At 47.1% G+C, this 21,885-nt stretch overlaps 1 long non-coding RNA gene across 1 annotated transcript in view; it reads right to left on the reverse strand.

Annotated features, from left to right (window-relative positions):
* Positions 1-1,653: 1,653 nt before the first annotated feature.
* The window catches only part of LOC141097218 (uncharacterized), a 58,641-nt gene continuing 38,409 nt past the window's right edge, over positions 1,654-21,885 (reverse strand). The window contains exons 2-4 of the long non-coding RNA XR_012233879.1: positions 3,367-3,523; positions 2,088-2,150; positions 1,654-1,925 (exon numbers count right to left, since the gene is read on the reverse strand). This is a non-coding gene — a long non-coding RNA (uncharacterized lncRNA). The remainder of the gene's footprint in view (positions 1,926-2,087; positions 2,151-3,366; positions 3,524-21,885) is intronic.

A 21,885-nucleotide genomic window follows, 5' to 3' on the forward strand; every position in this document is an offset into this window, starting at 1 on the left:
TTTATGTACACTATGAGCCGCCTCATAGCCACTTAAAAACAATGTGAGCCCCCACATGTCCCTCTTTATTCAATATGAGCCCTCACATAGCCACCCTATATACAGTATGAACCCCACATAGTCGCTTATATACAGTATGAGCCCTCACATAGCCCTCTATATAGACATACAATCCTACATATAAATGTTTTTTAGCCAAGGTTTTGTGCAATAGGTACTATATTATACTCATGCTGCTATTATACATATGCTGCTAAAATTCTAAACGATATAAGTTCATTTGCCTCAGTTTTCTTTCAGTACCTTTTGCTTTTAATATTTTTAATACAAGGTTTTGTCACTTCTATTTTATACCAGCTACCAATTGGTGCTGTAGGTATAAAGGTTAAATCAGATGTAGATAGCAATGCCGCTGTGTTGATAAGAATATAGCCACTTGTGTCCACATAGGAGATTAAGTAAAGAGGTTCAGTGCATGACAATACATAGACCATATAGAGAAAAGATGCACATGGAGAGACCAAGAGTTTAATAAAATGTCATTTTTTTATTAGAAAAATTTATGAAAATTGTACAATAATAGTAAAGGGGGATAGGGAGACAGGGAGGACTACCAATATGGTAGTGCTATGTGAGTGCCTGTACTGATCATGTAGTGTGGGGGCCTGTACTGATCATGTAGTGCAGGTGTCGTGTGATGGGTGTAATACGTACCAGATCTGTGCTAAGGTGAGTTCAGAGATAATGGCCACTCTTTACATGCTGCTGATCATCAGCCCCAGGACTGAAAGATGCGATTATTGTTCCTGAACTCACCAGATGGAAACTTGGCACAGGCGGCTCCTTAGGGGTATTAGATTTTCGGGCTGGAGGGATGTTAGAAGCCAGCCCAAGATTGGAGGAGGTAAGGTCAAGAGTCTGGGGCAGCAATGGCAGTGATCCAGCATGAAGATTGTATAGAGAGTTGATGTTGAAGGGTAGCCAAGGTGACATACAGCAGCGAGACATGATACATGGGTCAGGAGGCATGAAGTTCTGGGCAGTTGGCACAGGCTCATCCAGCAAGATATGAGGTAGACATGAAATCTTCTATCTACCGGATCTTCTGTTATATTAGGGGAGTGGTCTTTATAATGAACCATTCTGTTTTTTAAAATCAGATACAATGTACTGATAGGTGTCCTTTGTGTACAGCAGTCACTCACCAGATGGTCGTGGATTCTTTCACAGTCCAGATATTTTCATCCACCTAAGAAAAGCAGAGACAAAATCATTGTCAGAAAAAGTGAAAAAAGGCAAGATGGAGGATGATGATGATTACCATAATGGGAGAACAGCACCTGATGGGAGTAATCCCCAGAGGAGCAGATACTTACTGGTCCCAGCTTGATGAAACGTGCGTAAATACGGCTGCGGGGTGAAGGACTGTATGTTCCGGCCACTGTAGATGATGGTTCTCCAGAACTGGCCTGAATGGTGTAAATGGAGGCTCTGCTCTCCTCTCCTCCAGATCCTCCCAACCGATGGTGGTAAAGAAGGGATGCTCTCAGATGTTCCTGCTCACACCGAGGTGCGTCTGAGGGTCTTTGCACAGCAGCTTCTTGATGAGATGTTTCACATCAGCATCAAGCCAAGATGGAAATTTTGGCTTTTCGTTGATAGCTTTGAAAGCCATTTGCTTGACGGGGCCGTTGTAAAATGGGGATCGTCCTGCTGTCATCCGAGACACCACAATCCCCAGGTTCCACCAGTCCACTGCTGCGCCATATAGTTTTCTACGATGCACCTCAGGGGCTATGTAATGGAAAGTGCCCGTCACTCCAGAGATGTGTTTGGAGGAGGATACGCCATCTTGGGCAAGCCAAAGGTCAATAATATGGATGTGACCATCTGCATCCAACATGATGTTATCAGGCTTTATGTCTCTGCAATGAAAGAAGAAAAAATAAGAAATCCGTCCAGTGATACAAGAGATGGAAAATGGGTCACTACAAGATCAGGTAGAATAGGCGGCAGGAGACGAGGAAAGCCCGGGGCGATATCTCTAGCATATGAAGGAGACAGAGAAGGATGAAAGTTCTGCTTACCAGTGGACGATGTTGTGCCCTTGGAGGAACTGGAGGCCACGAACCATCTCTGTTGTGTAGAATCTGATGGAGAGAACAGAGTGTAGTATCAGTCATCAAATCCTTCTCTAGTAATCCCCAAATACCATGACACCCCACCTCCTGCTTCCAGCACCCTAAATATGTGCCCTGCCAGCCCTCCCTTAGCTCCACCCTGAACTTTTTTTTTTTTTTGATCAATTTGACAGTCACATTGATGTTATGGCCGGGAACTGATGCCAAGACCACCTAAAAACACAAATGGAGAAAACATAGGTGTCTGCAGGGGGTGAAATGATCTGGATTTTCTACTACACAAGGCACATGAGAACTGAATTCTCTCAGACTACTGGTAACCAGAACCATGTAGAGGAGCAGTGGACATGTCTTAACTAATAATCATCATTTTGATTTGTAATATTTTATTTCCTGAACCAAAAACACACATGACAATAGGCAACTATGTAATACATCTTGTCAGATAATCTGCTCCTTTCTCCACCTGGACTGATTTTTCATTTTCAAAATTCTAAATTGGTGAGATGGGAAATGACAGTTGGTAATGATAATTTGTGTAGAAGGGAGGAGGAAGGAAGAGTTCTGCATTTAGCTCCTCCCTCTCTCCATCCCGCTTAGATGGAACATTAACAACACTGTCACCTCCTCTCAGTAATGTAACAATCTGTCTTTACTAATTACTGAATTTATCTGGAAATTCAGAATTTAAAAAATTAAAACGGTCCTGTTGGAGAAAGAAGCAGATTTCTCTGATAAAATTTATTACAAAGTTGCTTATTTTTATAATAGCTATTGATTTATAAAATTTGAAATGATTGCGACTTTTAAAGGGTTTTCTTCTGTTACCATCTGGGAATAAATAGAACAGTCATTAGTGGAGGCTTTGAGTTGGCATTGGTATGATCCAAATATCATTGATTATCTACAGGAGATTTAATAATAAGAGACCAATGTATGTACAATATGGCAGTCTGATAGGAGCCAATATTGACCATGACATGAAAAAAAAAAAAAAACAATGTGCCCGGCCCCCTAAGGTGTGATCCCTGAGATCAACCATCCAGTATAGAAGAATACCACATTATAGCAGCACTACTAGACCTAACTATGGTGATGTCTTATGTCATCTCAAAGGAGAACACTACAATGAGCAATAACAAGGCATGGCTGATAACAGAGAACAATCCATGGGGATATAATAAAAACTTCAGGTTTCAAATAAAAAAATATATTTAGGACTTACTTTGCCAGATGCGCCCTACCCAAGACCTGGTGGATGTTGAAGCAGCTGATGTTAAGCCTGGCTGTTGTGAATTCCCTTACCCGGGCTTCTGAGCTGGAGCTCCCTCTGGTGGTTACTGGGAGTAGTGGAGCTGGCCAGGTTGATGGAAGTTTGCCACCTGACGATGATAATTGAGAACCTGGGATTACTGGCTGGGAGCATATAATTGAGCAGGCTTCCCTTGGTGGTTGCTGGTGATTTCCTTTGTGCATTTGGAGTTCTTTTGTCTCCTGCCTGATCTGCATGGTTCAGTTAAGTGATTCTTTTGCTAATCCTTTGCATCTAATCTGGTTGTGAATTTTTTTTTTTTTTTTGCCTTCTGCTTTGTTGCTAGGGTTCAGCATACTCCCTGCTGGGGGCAGCGCTGGGCCCCGCTCATTTACAAAGAAAGAAACCATGCATAGAAATAGGATCACCACGCAGGATACAAATAAGTTAAAAAAATTATATAGTTTTATTGTTAACAAAAGCCAGAAAACCCCACACAGTAAAAACATTTAAAAACCATCAAAAGGTGACATGAAAACTCCTACAAAGATCAAAATGTCATATTCAGTGTTTAATAATAGTATAACACTATATCCACTTGTCGCTTATAAATAATATTGCACAAAGAGGTATCATATATCACATAGAAATGCTGCTAGCATAGTACTCTGGCAAAAAATGCAGCCCCTGTTCTCAAGAAAAATAATCTGCATATAAATGTGAGCCCAATAGGCAACATATATAATGCCCACTGCCGCTTGTAATTAATATTACACAAAAGAGATATCACATCAAAATGCTGCTGGCATGGTACCATGAATGGATAACTGAGGGAAAGAACAACCCCTGTTCTCATGAAAGATCATCTGCATATAAATGTGAACCTAGTATGCACCAGATATAATGCTCATTGAGCCTAGAGAACACAGATGACATATATGCATAGTAGGGAAATGGTTAACCTGAGTCAGGGTTAAACAGGCTGCATTCATCACCCTACAAAAGTCCAGACAGAGAAATAAGTCAGTCGCCCCGTCATCTAGATAACCTCCTTGACCGCACTGATGCTATCAAGAAATCATGGAGGAGACCCACGCGTTCCGACACTCATGGTGTCTTTCTCAAGGTGAGCATATGTTACAGCTTGTGTCAGTTTGTTCAGTCCCCTGTTATAAAAGTATCTTTTGCTTTGCTTCCAGCTCATACCAGAGTGCTGATCTAGCGGGGGTGAGGTCGTGTGGCCTCAGGTTTTTTGTATATCAGATGTGTTGGATTTTTTTAGGGTTTTGTGCATGATTGCAGACAGTATCTTTTCTGTCCTGTCCTGTCTAGACAGCTTGGGCCCCACTGTTTGCTCAGTCTGTTCTCTGCCTGTGTTTATGTCTCATCTTGTCTCACCGACAATATGCTTGGGGGCTGTCTATTCCTTTGGAGATCTGCTCCGGGGCACTTTAGATTTCACCTTTCTGGCTTTAGGCTTAGTTAGTTCTCCGGCTGTGCCGAGGCATCTAGGGCATCGTAGGAACGCTCCACGGCTACTGCTAGTTGAGTTGATAGGATCAGGGGTCTGCAATCCGCTTAGTTAACCTCTCTGGTTTTCTGGTGGCTTAGCCTGTTCTTGCCATCCTCCTCAGTGACCCATTCATAACACCTGGCATAGGGACTGGATGATCCAGGGTCTCCGCTGCATCCAGGTGTTGACTCCTTCAATCCGTTGTTGACATGCTATCAGGATCCTGACAGCGCCGGCGTACAGCCTCCGCTGAGCAGGGACTCACCTGCACTGTAGGGACCCCTGGGGACCAGGACAGCCAGAAAGTATAGGTGAACAGGACCTGAGTGATGAAGTTTAGCAAGCCGGCTTGGGACCTACGGTCATGTGACTGCAAGGGGGCGGGGCTTAGTGTCCTGCTTTCAGAGAAGACAGAAAACTCAGAGTCTGGCAAAACGGAGGTCATTCACAGTACGGACAGCGAGGTACAGGAGGGATAAACAGACGGGAGGTCAGACAAAGCCAAAGGTCATACACAAGAGGGCGACGCGGTACCAAGGGGGCGAGCAGAGAGAAGTCGTGTCACAAGCAGAGAGTCATACACGAGAAGTAGCGCAGTACAAGAGGGACAGGCAGAACTCGTAACAGGGACAGAACTGGATCAAAACCAAACAAGCAAGCTAGATATCAGGCACAAGACACACGTACGCACAAGGTCAACTAACTCAGCCGAGGGCAGGAGTATAACTGACACCGGACCTAGGTCCAGTGAGCATTAAATAACCGCCCTCTGCCAGGGAGAGATGGAACAATTAACCCCCAGACAGACCAGGACGGGCCAAAGTGAAACCCTGTCCGGGATCATGACACATGCCTCCTCTTCGTGATCTTCTTGAATCCGGTCACGCTGCCCTTTTCTCTCTTCCTCTTCTATTTATTCTCTGTTCTTTTCTCTCACTTCTCTGTGTTCAGTAGACGCTATTCTCAGAAATATCTTCCTGTGTCTGTAGACCCCCGTCCAATCGCTTCAGCCGATAGTTGAAAGTAAACGGCAGTTGGTTGTGTGCAGTGACGGAACCCTCAGGTGGCACCTGCCAGGCTGCGGCCCATGGCCCTGCTCTACCCTATACACCGTTATACGGGCATCATGGGTGACAGTTTAGGGTCCACAGGAATGGCAGAGGACTTCATGGCGACTTCCAGTGTGTGTTTATTTTTTTTTTTTATTACTGTTAATCACTGTTCCATTTTATAACTTACATTTTTTTTTACCTCCAAAGTTATTATCTTTGCACAGTTTTTCTATCTTTCTTATCACATGTTTCTTCCATGTCCCATTTCCCTTGATCAATTCTCCCAAGCGTCTACTCCACCAAAAGTGGTGCAAACCTTTTACCCCCAGTGCAACCCAGCCAGCACTACTGTATCCCCATGTACAGAATACACTGAGCTGTAAACTCTTCCTGTGCTTCTATATTCTCTGTGTATAACCAACACATTCTACCAATTATTAGCTCTTACCATTATCTGTAAGATTGTCCCCATATCAGTGCCAGTCATGGAGCCCAATAGAGAAAAGGAGAGGTTAAATAATAAATCTTTATTTTTATATAGCGCTAACATATTCTGCAGCACTTTACAGTTTGCACGCATTATTATCACTGCCCCCATTAGGGCTCACAATCTAAATTGCCTATCAGTATGTCTTTCGAATGTGGGAGGAAACCGGAGGAAACCCACACAAATGTAAGGAGATAGACCGGACCTCGGGTACCTGCATGCCGGGTCCGGAAGTGGGAAGGCTGCATCCTCTGTTCCTGGGGGGGGGGGGGAAGCCTAAGCGTTGCAGACCTTCCCCTGCTGCATGAGGGAAGCACATGAGTGAGACTAACGCCGCTGTGTTTGTACTCTGTTTAACCGACCTTACTCTACATATCTCTACTTTAACCCTTCGCTCTTTTCCCCATAATGAGCTGGAATGTTGTTGGTTACCTGTATGGATGCTGCTCGGTTCCCGGCTCCACTGAGTAGCCATACATACGTGAGTGTCTCCACTGCATTGCATGACCACCCGCATGTGCGGCCCCTGGCTGCCACTGTGGAAGCTACCCGCGGGTTGCAAGGTCGTCTGCAGTTGTACATGACTTACCATGTGTGTCCAGGCTTGCAGCCGCTGCCAGGTGTCCTTTGCTATGCTGATTTGTTTCTGGCTGTGCTTAGGGTGTGCGCAGCCACACCTTCCCTGCTTTTATGAGGAATGGGTGTGTGCTTGAATTACTGTCCCCAGCCTATCGCTGAGGGGCAGCACCTATATAAAGTTTCCCTGCACTGTGGGGCGTTGCCAGAGCTTCGCATTAAATTTCAGAGTCTTGCTATGTGTGTTTGGTGTTCAGCTCCTGTCCTGCCTGCGTTCAGTTCAGGAAAGCTGATGCCTGTTTTTCCACCTGCTCTGGGGGCTGAGTACCCAGATCCGTTTCTGTTCTGTCTGTTATCAGCTTTGGGACAGCTGATGTTGGAGTTCCTGGACTTGTCCTGTCTATGTATTGGTACCAAAGCCCTTGTCCTGATTCCTGCTGTGTGTTGTTCCTGAAGTCCTTCTGTGTCTTGAACCCTGTATCCAGTGACTGTGACTTTTTGCTGACTTTCTGTGAACAAACCTGGGTTCATCTTGGAAATTGGAGTCTGGTGTTCCAGCTTAGTTTATACTATGTTGCTTGGTGTAATCCCCGGCCGGCTCCAGTCCAACCTGGCAGTGCTTGCACCAGACTGCTTGAGTTCCTTTTTAGGTCGCTGCCAGATGTCCGGAGCCTGATGACCACGGCCTGATGTCCAGAGCCTGTCGATTGCTGCCAGATGTCCAGAGTACGATGCCAGTGTTTTGATGTCTGCCTTGTGCCCTGATGTCCTGATATCCAGATGACCTGGTGTCCGGCTTGTGTCCTGATGTCTGGCTTGTATCCAGATGTCCAGTCCGTGGTCCAGTCTGAGCTCTTGAGTTGGTCCCACTCGTGTTCCTGGAGGTGTCTGATGGGCTCCTCCTCTGTGGTTCCCGGGAGTCTCCAGCTTTGATTCCCAGTGACTGTTCCGCCAGTGAGTCCTGGACCTGACCAGCCGATGCCCAGTGCTGTAGTGCCAACGTTGCTGGACATGTGCTATCCGTGTCTTGCTTATGTTCTGATGTCCTGCCGTTTCCCTGGGGTCTAACCCATGATGACCCTAGCCATCGTCTGAAGTCTGCCCGAGGTCAGTGTATGATGTTCTCCTGCTGTGCCTGTACCTCTCCTGTGAGCCGAGAGAGAGGTCCTCCTAGGATGAGCGTGGAAGATGTCCCTGGACTGCGTCAACCCGTGATGACCTCTTGCTTCGCCTGTCAACCTGAGGTGTACCCTTCTAGATGTGCGTAATCGGGAACTTGGTGTCTAAAAGTCATTTGCTTAATTTAAGTAAACTTTGTTTCTTCATACCTGAAGCTGTGCGGTGTCTTAGTTCTGCAGAAGCTCAGCTGCCACAGACCCCGGTCGCTACCCTTCCCTAGTCCGGGTAGGCCCAGCTCCCACTCTGTGGTCCAGTGGGTCCACATTCCACTATCACCTGGGATGCATACACCGTCGTCGTTAAGGTTCGACGTGGGAGCGTTGGCTGGTAAGCCACACTGGGTCCGTGATCATAATAGAGACAGAGCTTCCTGCTGACAGGAGGGGGCGGGGAGAGCCAGAAAAGGGTGCGCAGCAGCAGAGAGATAAAAGGCGAAAGTGCACGAAGCAGAGCAGTTTGGCGCCAGAGCAGAGCGGTGAGTGGCGCGCTCTGCTTTCCCTTCCCTCAGAGTACCGGCGCTGTAGCAAGCAGCATAGAGAGGGTCACGTTACCTGCAGAGCCAAGAGTGTACAGTAGCACCACAGAGAGAGACCGCTGCGGAGCCATGCAGAGCAGGGCTGTATACCCCGGGCTGTTATGAATGAGTCACCGTAGGAGGCAAAAACAGAAATGCTAGCTAAGTCCAGAAAACCAGAGAAGTTGGCAGCTATCGGATTGCAGACCCCTGAACCTATCAACACAACTAGCAGTAGCCATGGGAGGTTCCTACGATGCCCTAGACCCCTCGATCACAGCCGGAGGACTATATAGCCTAAAGACAGAAAGGGAAATCTAAACTGCCCCAGAGCAGACCCCAAAGCAAAAGGCAGCCCCCAACACATAATGACGGTGAAGCAAGAAGAAAGAACACTAACACAGACAGAAAGATAGACTGAGCAAAGACGGGGCCCAAGCTAACTAGATAGAAAAGGACAGGAAGGCTGCTGTCTGCAATTCGTGAAAAACCCTATGAAAATAAGAGCCAACAAACTGACAGTGAAAAAGGCCCTGAAGACGCTAGGCTTCAAAAAGGCTATGTCAGTACTCAGGAATATTCTGAAGACAGAGCAACCGGCAAAAGGAGATTCAGCTCACCCCAGCAGGGAATGGCAGAATCCAGAAAGCAAGGAAAACAAAAACAAAACACAAATGATAACAGGCAAAGCAGAAAACTTAGCTTTAGAGGAGCAGGAATCAGACTGGTCTCCTAGAAGTCCACAGAGAAATCACCCGCAGGGCAGAAGGGCGTCGGCAGCCTTATATCCAGTCCATGACTCCACTCAGCCAGTCATCATCATTAGGCTCAGGTGCCTGATAATCAGGCTCATTACCTTCCTTTACCAGAATAGGGAGTTCACCAGACCTCAGTGACGAAGGGGAAAATGAACTCACAACAGTACCTCCCCCTTGAGGAGGGGTCACCGAACCCTCAACCACACCACCAGGGTGATCAGGGTGAGCCCGATGAAAGGCACGCACCAATCTTTTGGCATGAATATCAGAGGCAGAGACCCAGGAATTATCCTCCTGACCATAACCCTTCCACTTAACCAAATACTGGAGTCTCCGTCTAGCCAGACGGGAATCCAGTATTTTCTCTACCTCATATTCCATGTTACCTTCAACCAATACAGGGTCTGGAGGTGCCACCCCAGGAACAACTGGTTCAACAAACCTCTTCAACAAGGACTTATGGAACACATTACGGATCTTAAATGTGACAGGAAGAGCCAACCGAAAAGAGACCGGATTAATAATCTCCAAAATCTTGTAAGGTCCAATAAATCTAGGCTTAAACTTAGGAGAAGCCACCTTCATAGCAATATTTTTTGATGATAACCACACCATATCACCAATCTTAAACTGGGGACCAATGGTCCTATGTCGATTGGAAAACCGCTGGGCCTTTTCCTGGGAGAGAGATAACTTATCCACCACTTGGTCCCAGATCTAGTGCATTCTCTCCACCACAGTGTCAACACCTGGACAGGCAGAAGGCTCCACCTGCACTGAAGAAAATCGAGGATGAAACCCAAAGTTACAAAAAAAAGGTGACATCAAAGTGGCAGAACTAGCTCTATTATTTAAAGCAAATTCAGCCAAGGGCAAAAATGAAACCCGATCATCCTGATCAGCGGAAATAAAACATCTCAAATACGACTCCAAGGTCTGGTTTGTTCTCTCTGTTTGCCCATTGGTCTGAGGGTGAAAAGCAGAGAAGGACAACTGAATTCCCAGCTTGGAACAGAAAGTCCTCCAAAATCTAGACACAAACTGAACTCCTCTGTCAGATACAATGTTCTCAGGAATCCCGTGCAAGCGAACCACCTGTTGCAAAAACAGGGGCACCAACTCAGAGGAAGACGGCAACTTAGGGAGTGGTACAAGATGAACCATCTTAGAGAACCTATCACAAATCACCCAAATAACAGTCATTCTTTGAAAGACCGGCATATCAGAGATGAAATCCATTGAAATATGGGTCCATGGCCTCCTGTGGACCGGCAAAGGCATCAACAACCCACTAGAGCGAGAACAAGATTTAGACCGGGAGCAAGTCCCACAGGACTGCACAAAATTCCTGACATCATGAGACAAGGTGGGCCACCAAAAAGACCGACTCACCAGATCTCTAGTACCAAAAATACCTGAATGACCAGCCAATGCAGAGCAATGAACTTCAGACATCACTCTCTTCCTCCACTGGTCAGGAACATACAACTTTCCACTGGGACAACGCTCAGGTTTGTCCTCCTGGAACTCTTGCAGAGCAAGTCTCAAATCGGGTGAGATGGCAGAAAGAACTACCCCTTCGCCTAAGATGGTAGCAGGCTTGGTCACCACAGGAGAATCAGCAAAGAAGCTCCTAGAGAGGGCGTCTGCCTTGACATTCTTAGTTCCAGGAAGAAAAGAGACCACAAAATCAAAACGTGTAAAAAAACAAGGCCCACCTAGCCTGTCTAGGGTTCAAGCGTTTAGCCGACTCTAGGTAAATCAAATTCTTGTGGTCAGTGAGGACCACAACTTGATGTTTAGCTCCCTCAGCTCCCTCCAACCAATGTCTCCACTCCTCAAATGCCCATTTCATGGCCAACAGTTCCCGATTCCCCACATCATAGTTACGTTCAGATGGAGAGAACTTTCGGGAAAAGAAAGCACAGGGATTCATTTTAGATGTTACAGGATCCTTTTGGGACAAAACAGCTCCTGCACCAATCTCAGAAGCATCCACCTCTACCTGGAACGGGAGTGAGACATCAGGTTGCCGCAAAACCGGGGCGGAGGTAAATCTTCGCTTCAGCTCCTGAAAGGAAGCAACAGCCTCTGGAGACCAATTCAACACATCAGCACCCTTCTTAGTCAGATCAGTCAATGGCTTGGCAATACTAGAAAATTTTGCTATAAATTTCCGATAAAAATTAGCAAAACCCAAAAACTTCTGAAGGGCCTTCAAAGAAGTGGGCTGAACCCAATCATAAATGGCCTGTACCTTGGCTGGGTCCATTTCAATAGTTGACAGAGACAAAATAAATCCCAAAAATGAAATCCTCTGTACTCCAAAAAGGCATTTCGATCCTTTGACATACAGGGAATTCTCCCTCAAGATCCGGAACACAGTCCGAATATGTTCCACATGAGAATTCCAATCCTTGGAGAAGATCAAAATATCATCCAGATAGATAATCAAAGATTTATCGACAAAGTCTCGGAAAATATCGTTCATGAAGCACTGGAAGACAGAAGGGGCATTAGTAAGCCCAAAAGCCATCACCAGGTACTCAAAATGTCCCTCCGGAGTATTAAACGCCGTCTTCCATTCATCCCCCTGCTTAATGCGGATAAGATTATACGCCCACCTGAGGTCAAGCTTGGGAAACCAGAGGAGCAGGAATCAGACTGGTCTCCTAAAAGTCCACAGAGAAATCACCCGCAGGGCAGAAGGGCGTCGGCAGCCTTATATCCAGTCCGTGACTCCACTCAGCCAGTCATCATCATTAGGCTCAGGTGCCTGATAATCAGGCTCATTACCTTCCTTTACCAGAATAGGGAGTTCACCAGACCTCAGTGACGAAGGGGAAAATGAACTCACAACACCGGGCACAACCATGCAGAACCAAGCAGCGTACATAGAGCTGAGACATGCACACCGAGTAGAGCTGAGCCAGCCGTGCAGCAGCCAGAGAGTGAAGTGCCAAGTTCTGAGAATATCAGCAGTGTGCAAACTAGTGCCAGTCGTCGCTCGCAGCCAACAGTGGGGACCAGAGAGAACCGGACGTACAGCGTGGGCCCGGTGACTGTCAGAAAGCAAGGCACAGAACACTCTGTGTCCGTGAGTATAACACACGTGCCCCGTACAAGTGACCGAGGACAGGACAGACCCTTTTACCTTAACCGTGCCGTTAAACAACTTCTGAGCCACGTGGGGCCCATACCAGATCGTGACCCCTTTTACCGTCAGCCACTTTGGGCTCGCTTGACTGAGACTGTGAGGAGAGTTGTGCAGGAATCTTGTCGAGCTTTGACAGTAGTCGTGGCCCCTACCTTTGTAGGAAACTACAGTATATGGACTAGGACAGTGGAAGCTACCGGAGACCGACCTCTGTCACCAGAAGACTGGGATATTGTTGTCTGCTTGACCCCATTAATGAGGACACTGTGTCGGCCATTGCCGACACCATTGAGTTCGCAGCAGGAGCTGCAGGATTAGGACTTCCTTATACGTTTGCTAATATTTGAACCGTTGTATTGTACTGTGCCTTTAATACTGTTTAACTCTTTACCTCCCTGCGTGGAGTATTTGCCCTGTAAATAAACATATTAACCCTTGCTCTGCTGCCTGTGTTCCGTCACTGCATTTCCTGTTCCTGCTCACAACCTTACGCAAACATGAGGAGGATGTTAGGAACGGCGGAACACACTAAATAAATAGTAAAGTGCATTCGCCGCTCGGGCTTCACTGCACCGTGCAGAAGGTGTTAACACTGCTGCTAAATAATGGCGAACACTAAATATGGTGGTATTATTGCATGCGGGTTGGACGTCACCCGGTGTGCCCTGGGCGTACTCAGTTGGCTTCAAAGAGACACCAAAGGCATTAACATAAATACTGAGCCTGTTGGACTCACAGGTCTCAGAAGTGCACGCACGGTATGTGATCACAGGAGCTGGACTCTAGGAGGCAGAGGGTCAGAGTCCGTCTAGACCTACCGTGCGTGCGGCGTCGCAACTGCGGATGCCGAGAGGAGCTGCAGACTGCAGCGCGGCGACTGTCGGACGCTAGCACTGTGGAGGATGCTGTTGTGGCTTGTAGCTTGCCACTGGCTGGCGCAGACTCTAACGCTAAGTCCCTATACACACTCGTAATATCAGAGGAAGGGGATCTTAATGAGTCATTCGCAGGTTTATGCATCCATCATCATTCACACAGTAGCAACTAGAGACTATACTAGCGCACGGCCGAGCGGCCATGCGGGCGTTTTATAGCCGTGCGCTTCCGGGACCTTCCAGATCTCTGAGATGGATGATCAGGAGAAGGACCTGAGCATGTGACTCCCGATCTCCAATGGGAGATCATCTCGTGAGCATGCCCAGAAGCATGATGAGAGGACTTAGCCTACAAACTCCTTGCAGATGTTGTCCTTGGTGGGATTTGAACCCAGGGCTGCAGTGCTAACCACTTTGCCTCCGTGCTGCCCATATACTTTGCCAAAACAGCCATACACCAGACCGGACAGGTGTCATTTGGCAGTTATATGTACAGTGTGAATGGAGTCTTAGGCTACTTTCACACATCAGGTTTTCGGCGTCAGGCGCGATCCGGCGTCGTGCCGGAATGCCGGATCCGGCAAATGTTTTGTAAAACCTGATGTGCCGGATCCGGTTTTCTGCCGGATCCGTCTTGTTCTTGACAGACAAAACCGGATCCGTCTCATCCGGTTCATCCGTTTTTCTATCCGTTTTTCGACGGATTACGCCGGATCTGGTTTTTAAAATTGACCCTTGTGGCCTTCCGAACGGGATTGGCTACTGGAAAACTATATATAGCATGTTCCTACAGCCCTTCTTTAACAGGTTGCAGAGGAGAAAGTGCAGGTTGGAGAGAAGAGCAAGTTACTGGCGAAGATGGATGTTGTCATTGGAAATATTACCACTAGAAGTTCTGTGACGGTTTCAGTAATGAGGGACAATTTTGCACTATACTTTATGTCACCTCAAGGCAGAGTACACTGGCAGGATGACAGTGTGAAAGATTTGTGCCCTAACCAAACTTGTGTACCTTCTGGACCAACAGTATATACCTTTGCCAACCAAAGTTGGCTATCTTGTCATGGTCTTACTATTTTTAGCTTTAGGCCACAGGTGTGTACCTGGTTGTGTTTTATGCAAAGTATTTCACCTTTTAACAAAAGTTGTGTACATTGTTAGGAAATCACCAACAATAAACACAACTTTTCAGGTGAAATACTTTGCTTCAAACACAACCAGGAACACAACTGTGGCAAAAAGCTAAAATTTACCCACAGTTATATACCTGGTTTTGAATACCTTTTTACCTTTTAAATACCCTGTATTTAACCTTTTTTTTAAACATATTTCGCTGCAGAAAGAAATGACAGACAACCAGTGTAAACAATAATTTAACTTTTATTTAAAATATTTTTTTTTGTGTAAACTGTTTTTAAAGTTAAAAAAACTTTTTTAATAAAGGTTTGAAACCAACCAAATGGGCATTTTTATTACAAAAAAAAATTATAACTCGGTGTAGTGTGGGGTGGAAATACTGCTGGAGGGGCTGCGGGACACTTCGACAATGGGAGTGTGGAGAGAGGACTGGGATCGTGGTGGGGAAGGAACAGTTAGAGGTGATGGTGTGGAAAAAGCTACAGAATGGGTGGACATGTGGGAGGCAGAAGAGGTGGTGGGCGGTGGAGTGGAGGGTTGGGCAGGGACTGTAGGAGCAGATGATGTTGATGCAAAGTTGTATGGGGAAGGAGTTTGGTACGGGGAAGGAGTTTGGTACGGGGCAGGTTGCTGGAAGTGGGGAGATGTCTGGTACTGGGGAGGTTGCTGGTACTGGGAAGGTTGCTGGTACTGGTGAGGTTGCTGGTATGTAATAGGAGGGGGAGGATGGAAAGTGGCTGGAGGGGGTGCAGATGTAATAGGAGGGGGAGGATGGAAAGTGGCTGGAGGGGGTGCAGGTGGAGGAACTACAGTGGTGGGAGGTGGAGGTTGGGAGGTAACCTGCTGTAGAGCACCGTGGCACGAATGCATTACATGCATCTGCTGGGTAGGAGATAGTGTTGCCATGCGCTCCACAACAGACCTGAAAAAGGTGTGGTTTGGCGAAGATCTTGCTTCTGAATGCATGGTTTGCAGAAGTGTCTTCACCTCCAGAATGCTGGAGTTGATCTGCTGAAAGCCTGCGGAGATTTGCTCTGACAAGACTTTGAGACAGTTCTGAAAAGATGCATTCAGATGCAAGAACTCTGGCGCATAACTCTTTTCCTGACCCCTCTGCCGCTGCCGCCCAGTACCCGCAGGTGTACTAGAGGTGGCAGGGGCAGAAGGGTGGGGTAAAGGGAAAGCGATCTCCTCACCAGCAGCTTCATGTAATGTAGGCAGCCACGATGCTCCTGTGCTGGTGGATGGGACAGATGGGTCGAATGTGTGGGAAGGCTGGGAAGGTGCAGATGTACCGGGGCGGTCGAAGTGTCCCTCGGTGCCGGTCTCCTCAGGGATCGCCTCAGAAGGGTCCAATCGTGCAGGCTCCCGAGTGCTGCTCACCGTGCTGTGGAATAAAGAGAAAAAAAAACAATTAAAATACTGACATGGTATGGCCCTGGCTGAAAAAAAAAAGTTACATCTAACATTTTTTTTCACATGTGGTGTGTAATATTTACCTTCTAGTGACCATTGTTTCCCGGAGGAACGACAGGGCTTGTGCGTACTTGTACTTGCTCCTGCGTCCTCCAGATCCACTCGGGGCCCGCATCTCTTTATTGAACTCCTTCTTGAAACGATCCCTCACAGACCGCCACCGATTCACAATTCTGTTCCCTGAAACGAGAAAGGAGTGGTTAGTATACAACATCAGTGTTTCACAAACTCCAGTCCTCATGGTCCCCAGGGGTCATGTTTTCAGGATTTCCATAGTAAATAGAAATCCTGAACACATGATCCGTGGGGACCACGAGGACTGGAGTTCGGGAAACACTGGTTTACATCAAGCAACCGGTACTGTATATACTTACGCTCTTTAATCTGGGCCCGAACATCGAGGTCCTCCCAGCGGCCCACAAGGAGCGAACAGATTTCCTCCCAGAGTCGTCGGGTAACGATAAGGTCAGCGTGGCGGCGGTCAGCCATATTCCAGAGCGGCTCCCTTTCTCTGACGAGATCGATGAGGTGGTCCACATCGAGTCCTCCATCCTCACCGTCAGAGTCGGGAGCACGCTGTGAAGGCTGTTAAAGAAAAAGACAAAAATAACATAATTAGCCTCCACAAAAGAAATGAAATAAAAAGTGCAAAAAAACAAAGCAAAAATATTTATACTTACACGCTGGTGACCGCCGCGTTGCTGTCGCCGACGACCCTGGGAGGCACTGCGAGGACATCTTGGCCGAGCACCAGATTGGGAAGACTAGAGAAGAAAACAAAAAATGTTATGTCTTTGGATGTAGGCATTTGTTTGCTGTGTGTGGTCTGCAGAACATTGTTTTCTATGTGTTGTGTGTAGTGTGATGTTGTGTTTCTGCGTTTGATGCAAAAAACTTACCAATTGTGAGCCCACTCCAGGTGTCTGTCCACCCCTTCCTTCTTCTTCTGGGAGCTCCTCTTCATCTTGTGAATCCTGTTTTGAAATAAAAGGCAATGAATAGACATATATTACAGAGATGATGGATTTTGGAAATAAAAACTTACCGTCAAACGCTGACGATGCGAGGGAGGGCTCCCAGAAGATGATGTGCTGTCTTCCTGGTGGCCACACTCCATGCCTGTGGGTGGTGTTCCAGCTGCTGCCATTGCTGCATCTATTGGGCGGCTGTTGAATAAAGAGAAACAAAGGGCCAATGAATATCTTGATATTCAATAGCCCTAGTTTGGAGGAATGGGGGATTTGATAATTACCGTCTCTCATCTGCTGCTGGCCTCCCCTCCTCAGCATGTTCCATTTGCTGCTCCATTTGGGGTGGTGGTGGTGCTGATGGTGCTGCAGTGGTCTCCTGCCTTCTCCTGCTGCGCTTGGTTGCTTTCTTGGGTGGCATGTTGGGTGTGGCTGTGGGTCCCACTGTCTTGCTTTTATATATGTCTTGTGGGCAGAGCTACTGAGCATGCTCAGACCAAAAAAACCGGATCCGGCCACCGGATCCGGCTTTCGCCGGATCAGGCGCATTGCGGCGCTCATAGGCTTTCATTGTGTGAAAAAGACGGACGCGCCGGATCCGGCGTGTCCGGCTTCTTCGCCGGAGACAAAAAACGTTACAGTAGCCGTTTTTTCCAGACGCCGGATCGCGACACATTGCCGGATCCGGCGAAAACCGGATGAAACGCATGGCCATCCGGCGCGATCCGGCGCAAATGCAAGTCAATGGGGGGGAAACCGGATCCAGCATTGCATTTCGCCGGATCCGGTTTCTGTCAAAAGCGCCGGATCGTGCCTGACGGCGAAAACCTGATGTGTGAAAGAGGCCTTATAGCACTATAGTATTGTGTGAGGGATACGTGATGGCACAGTCACTTATACAGAGGTGCTGACTGGCACTGGTATAAAGCACTTTGGTTGGTGCTGTTCTGCCATTTGTACCATGTAATCAGCATGTGGCCGACTGTAGATGTTATGTAGCCACAGTGGCTAGTATTACATTGTATCATACTTCCTGAAATCCTTAGTCTCAAGTTTAAGAGACACATGCCTTAATTGTGCTGAAAAGCAACAACGCTGTTTCACCCCTGAAAGAAGTGTGGTGAAACGGCATTGTCGGGGTGGGAGCAGCTGGAGACGCAGGTCCTCTTTTCTCTAGAGCTGTAATTAAACACATGCTTGAAACCTTTTCAATTGATTATTACAATTATGTAATCTCTAACAACACTTTGTTATTAGGGAACCTGTCGCCCCCCCCCCCCGGGCGTTTTTCAGTTAAAGAGCCACCTTCAGCAGCACTAAGGCTGCATTCTGTGAAGGTGACTCTTCTGTTTCTGACCCCTAGTAACGCCGAAATATTGACTTTTATAACTAGATCCCCATACCTGTATTGCATCCCATAGTTATGGTGTATCCCCCTGTATCAGCTGCCTACCATCCGTCCATCATGTCTGTCCGGTGTCTCGGCGCCGCCCACCATCTGTCCATCATGATGCCCCTGTGCGTCGCTGCCTCCTCCTGTTTTGAATGCAGGCGCCTGCGCTGTGACAAGAGTTCTCGGGCATGCACAGTGCGCGCTGCCTGAGAACCGACATCAGGCTATTGCGCCTGCTTGTTGTGGAGGCCCCAGATCCCGCCCCGCAGTGTGTTATGATGTATTCACACTGCGGGGCTGGGGCCTCCGCAACACGCAGGCGCAATAGCCTGACGTCAGTTCTTGGGCAACGCACACTGCACGTGCCCGAGAACTCTTGTCACAGTGCAGGTGCCTGCATTCCAAAACAGGAGGAGGCAGCGACGCACAGGGGCATCATGATCGACAGATGGTGAGCGACACCGAGACACCGGACAGGCATGATGGACGGATGGTAGGCGGCTGATACAGGGGGACATATCATACCTCTGGGACACATTACAGATATGAGGAGCTTTTTATGAGAGTCGATATTTCAGCGTTACTAGGGGTCAGAAAAAGAAGAGCCACCTTCACAGAATGCAGCCTTAGTGCTGCTAAAGGTGGCTCTTTAACTGAAAAATGCCCTGGGGGGGGTGACAGGTCCCCTTTAAACATAACAATCTTCAACCAGGAGGCGGAGATCCATGTGAAGGAGAAGGTTGAGAAGGAGGCGGATGTGGCAGTGTAGGTGCTATAGGCAGAGGAGAATGTAGCCAACACTTTATTTGGGGAGGCCCTAAAATATTGAGAACGGCAAATGGAAAGAACAAACTACAGTGGAGTATAATAATGGCTGGGTGTGCCTGGAAAACTTCTCTAGTCAGTCAAAGGTATTGAGAAGTCCTGTGCGATCCACACCTGGTTCACTTTAATGAATGTGAGCTTGCCCACATTGGCTGTGGACAGGTGGATGTCTGTGGTCACGCGTTCTGACCGTACATTTGCCACAGAGTAGGCCAGCACCTCCAAGGCGCAAAGGGCAAACTCAGGCCATGTGTCCAATTTGGAGACTCAGAAGTAAAATGGAGAGGTACTATTCCACCATGTTGTTGAAATGCTATTACGGACCATATTAGATGGTGCCGGATGTTGTGACCTGTTGAAGGTTTTCCATGTTTTAATCCCCCTGTGCCTCAGCTGCATTGGCAAATTCCTCCTCTGTCTTGTTCTTCTACTGAGCTCCTGCTGTCAGATGGGAACACTGTCAGTACTGCGTCTACCAGCATGTGCTTGTATTCCAGCATTTTCCGATCCCGCTCCAGTGACGAGTTAGGATGGTACATTGTCCTTGTAGCAGGGATCCAGCAGGGTTGCCACCCAGTAATGAGAAGTGGTAACAGGAAGGGCAACTCGAAGATCACTATGCAGGTACAGCAGCATGTATTGGCTCATGTGTGCCAGACAGCCCAGAGATGCAAGGTGCATGGTCTGGGTTCTCTGTATTCCCCAAGCCACGCTCCAGTGATGCCCGTGAGCTGCTTTGACGTCCTCCCTGCTGTGAACACTGTTCCTCCTCCTCCTCCAAAGCTGTCCCCTGGCTAAACAGTTCTGTACTTGACTGCTGTTGGCACATCCTCCTAGCCATGTGTGGAAGACTGGTTTGATGATTATATTAATGGTCACTGATCCTCCTCTACTTCCAGTGCCGCCACCCTCATCCATCATAATTTGAAGGGTTTTTCAATCAAGCAGACGTAGAAGTGGGATAGTAAGGCCGGCGTCACACTAGACGTATTAAAAAATAAATAAATCAGTCCTAGTCACTCTGTTGTGTGACATGAGTGACATGCGAGTAGAATCCGATTTTCAAACCCAGCATTGAATGCAGTGCGATTGCTATCCGATTGCAAAGCGATTTTAACATTAGCTTCTACATAGAGCAATTCTCTGTCATTTGCACATCGTTTTCAAAGGAAATAAAGTTGTGCTCAAGTTTACATACCCCGGAAGAATCTTTGCTTTCTTGGCCTTTTTTTCAGAGCATATGAATTCTAACACCAAAACTTTTTCTCCATTCATGGTTAGTGGTGATGAGCGAGTATACTCATTGCTCGGGTTTTCCCGAGCATGCTCTGGTGTCCTCTGAGTATTTTGGCTTGCTCGGAGATTTAGATTTCGTCGTCTGATCTGCATGATTTGCGACTGCTAGACAGCTTGAATACATGTGTGGAATGCCTGCTTGTTATGGAATTCCCACATGTATTCAGCCTGTCTACAAGTCGCAAATCATGCAGATTAGACAAACGAAAACTAAATCTCCAAGCACGCCAAAATACTCGGAGGACACCTGAGCATGCTCGCTCATCACTAGTGGTTGGGCAAAGCCATTTATTGTCAAACTACTGTATTTTCTCTTTTAAATCATAATGACAACCCAAAACATCCAAATGACCCTGATCAAAAGTTTGCATATCCTGGTGATTTTGGCCTGATAGCATGCACAGAAGTTGACACAAATGGAATGGAATGCCTACTAAAGGTAACATCCCCACCTGTGACCTGTTTGTTTGTATTCAGAGTGTGTGCATAAAGCTGAGTGAGTTTCTGGGATCCAGCCACTGACGTTTCTGGATTGTGAGTCATGGGGAAAGCAAAATAATTGTCAACGAAGCTATGGGAAAAGGTAGTTGAACTGTAAAATACAGGAAAGGGATGCAAAAAGATATGATAATGCCAGTCAGCAGCATTCAAACTGTGATGTTAAAATGGAAAATCACGGGCTCTGTAAAAACAAAACCACAGTCAGGTAGACCAAGAAAAATTTCATCCACAACTGCCAGGAAAATTGTTCGAGATGCAAAGAAAAACCCACAAATAACATCAGCTGAAATACTGGACTCTCTGAAAACTAGCGGTGTGGCTGTTTCAAGGTGCACAATAAGGAGGCACTTGAAGGAAAATGGGCTGCATGGTCGAGACGCCAGAAAAAGGCCACTACTGCAGAAATGCTACAAAGTATCTCGCCTATAATATGCAAAACAGCACAGACAAGCCTCAGAACTTCTGGAACAAGGTAATTTTGGAGTGATGAGATCAAAATTTAACTTTTTGGCCACAACCATAAATGTTACATATGGAGAGAAGTCAACAAGGACTATGATTAAAGGAACACCATTCCTACTGTAAAGCACGAAGGTGCATTGCTGATGTTTTGGGAATGTATGAGCTACAAAGGCACAGGAAACTTGGTCGAAGTTGAAGGAAAGATGAATGCAGCACATTATCAGAAAATACTGGAGGCAAATTTGCAATCATCAGCCTGGAAGCTGCGCATGGGATGTACTTGGATGTTCCAACGTGACAGCGATCCAAAACACAAGGCCAAG

This window comes from Dendrobates tinctorius, unplaced genomic scaffold (assembly GCF_039654945.1).
Source record: "Dendrobates tinctorius isolate UK_male_01 unplaced genomic scaffold, ASM3965494v1 ptg000083l, whole genome shotgun sequence".
In the NCBI taxonomy this organism is placed as follows: domain Eukaryota; kingdom Metazoa; phylum Chordata; class Amphibia; order Anura; family Dendrobatidae; genus Dendrobates; species Dendrobates tinctorius.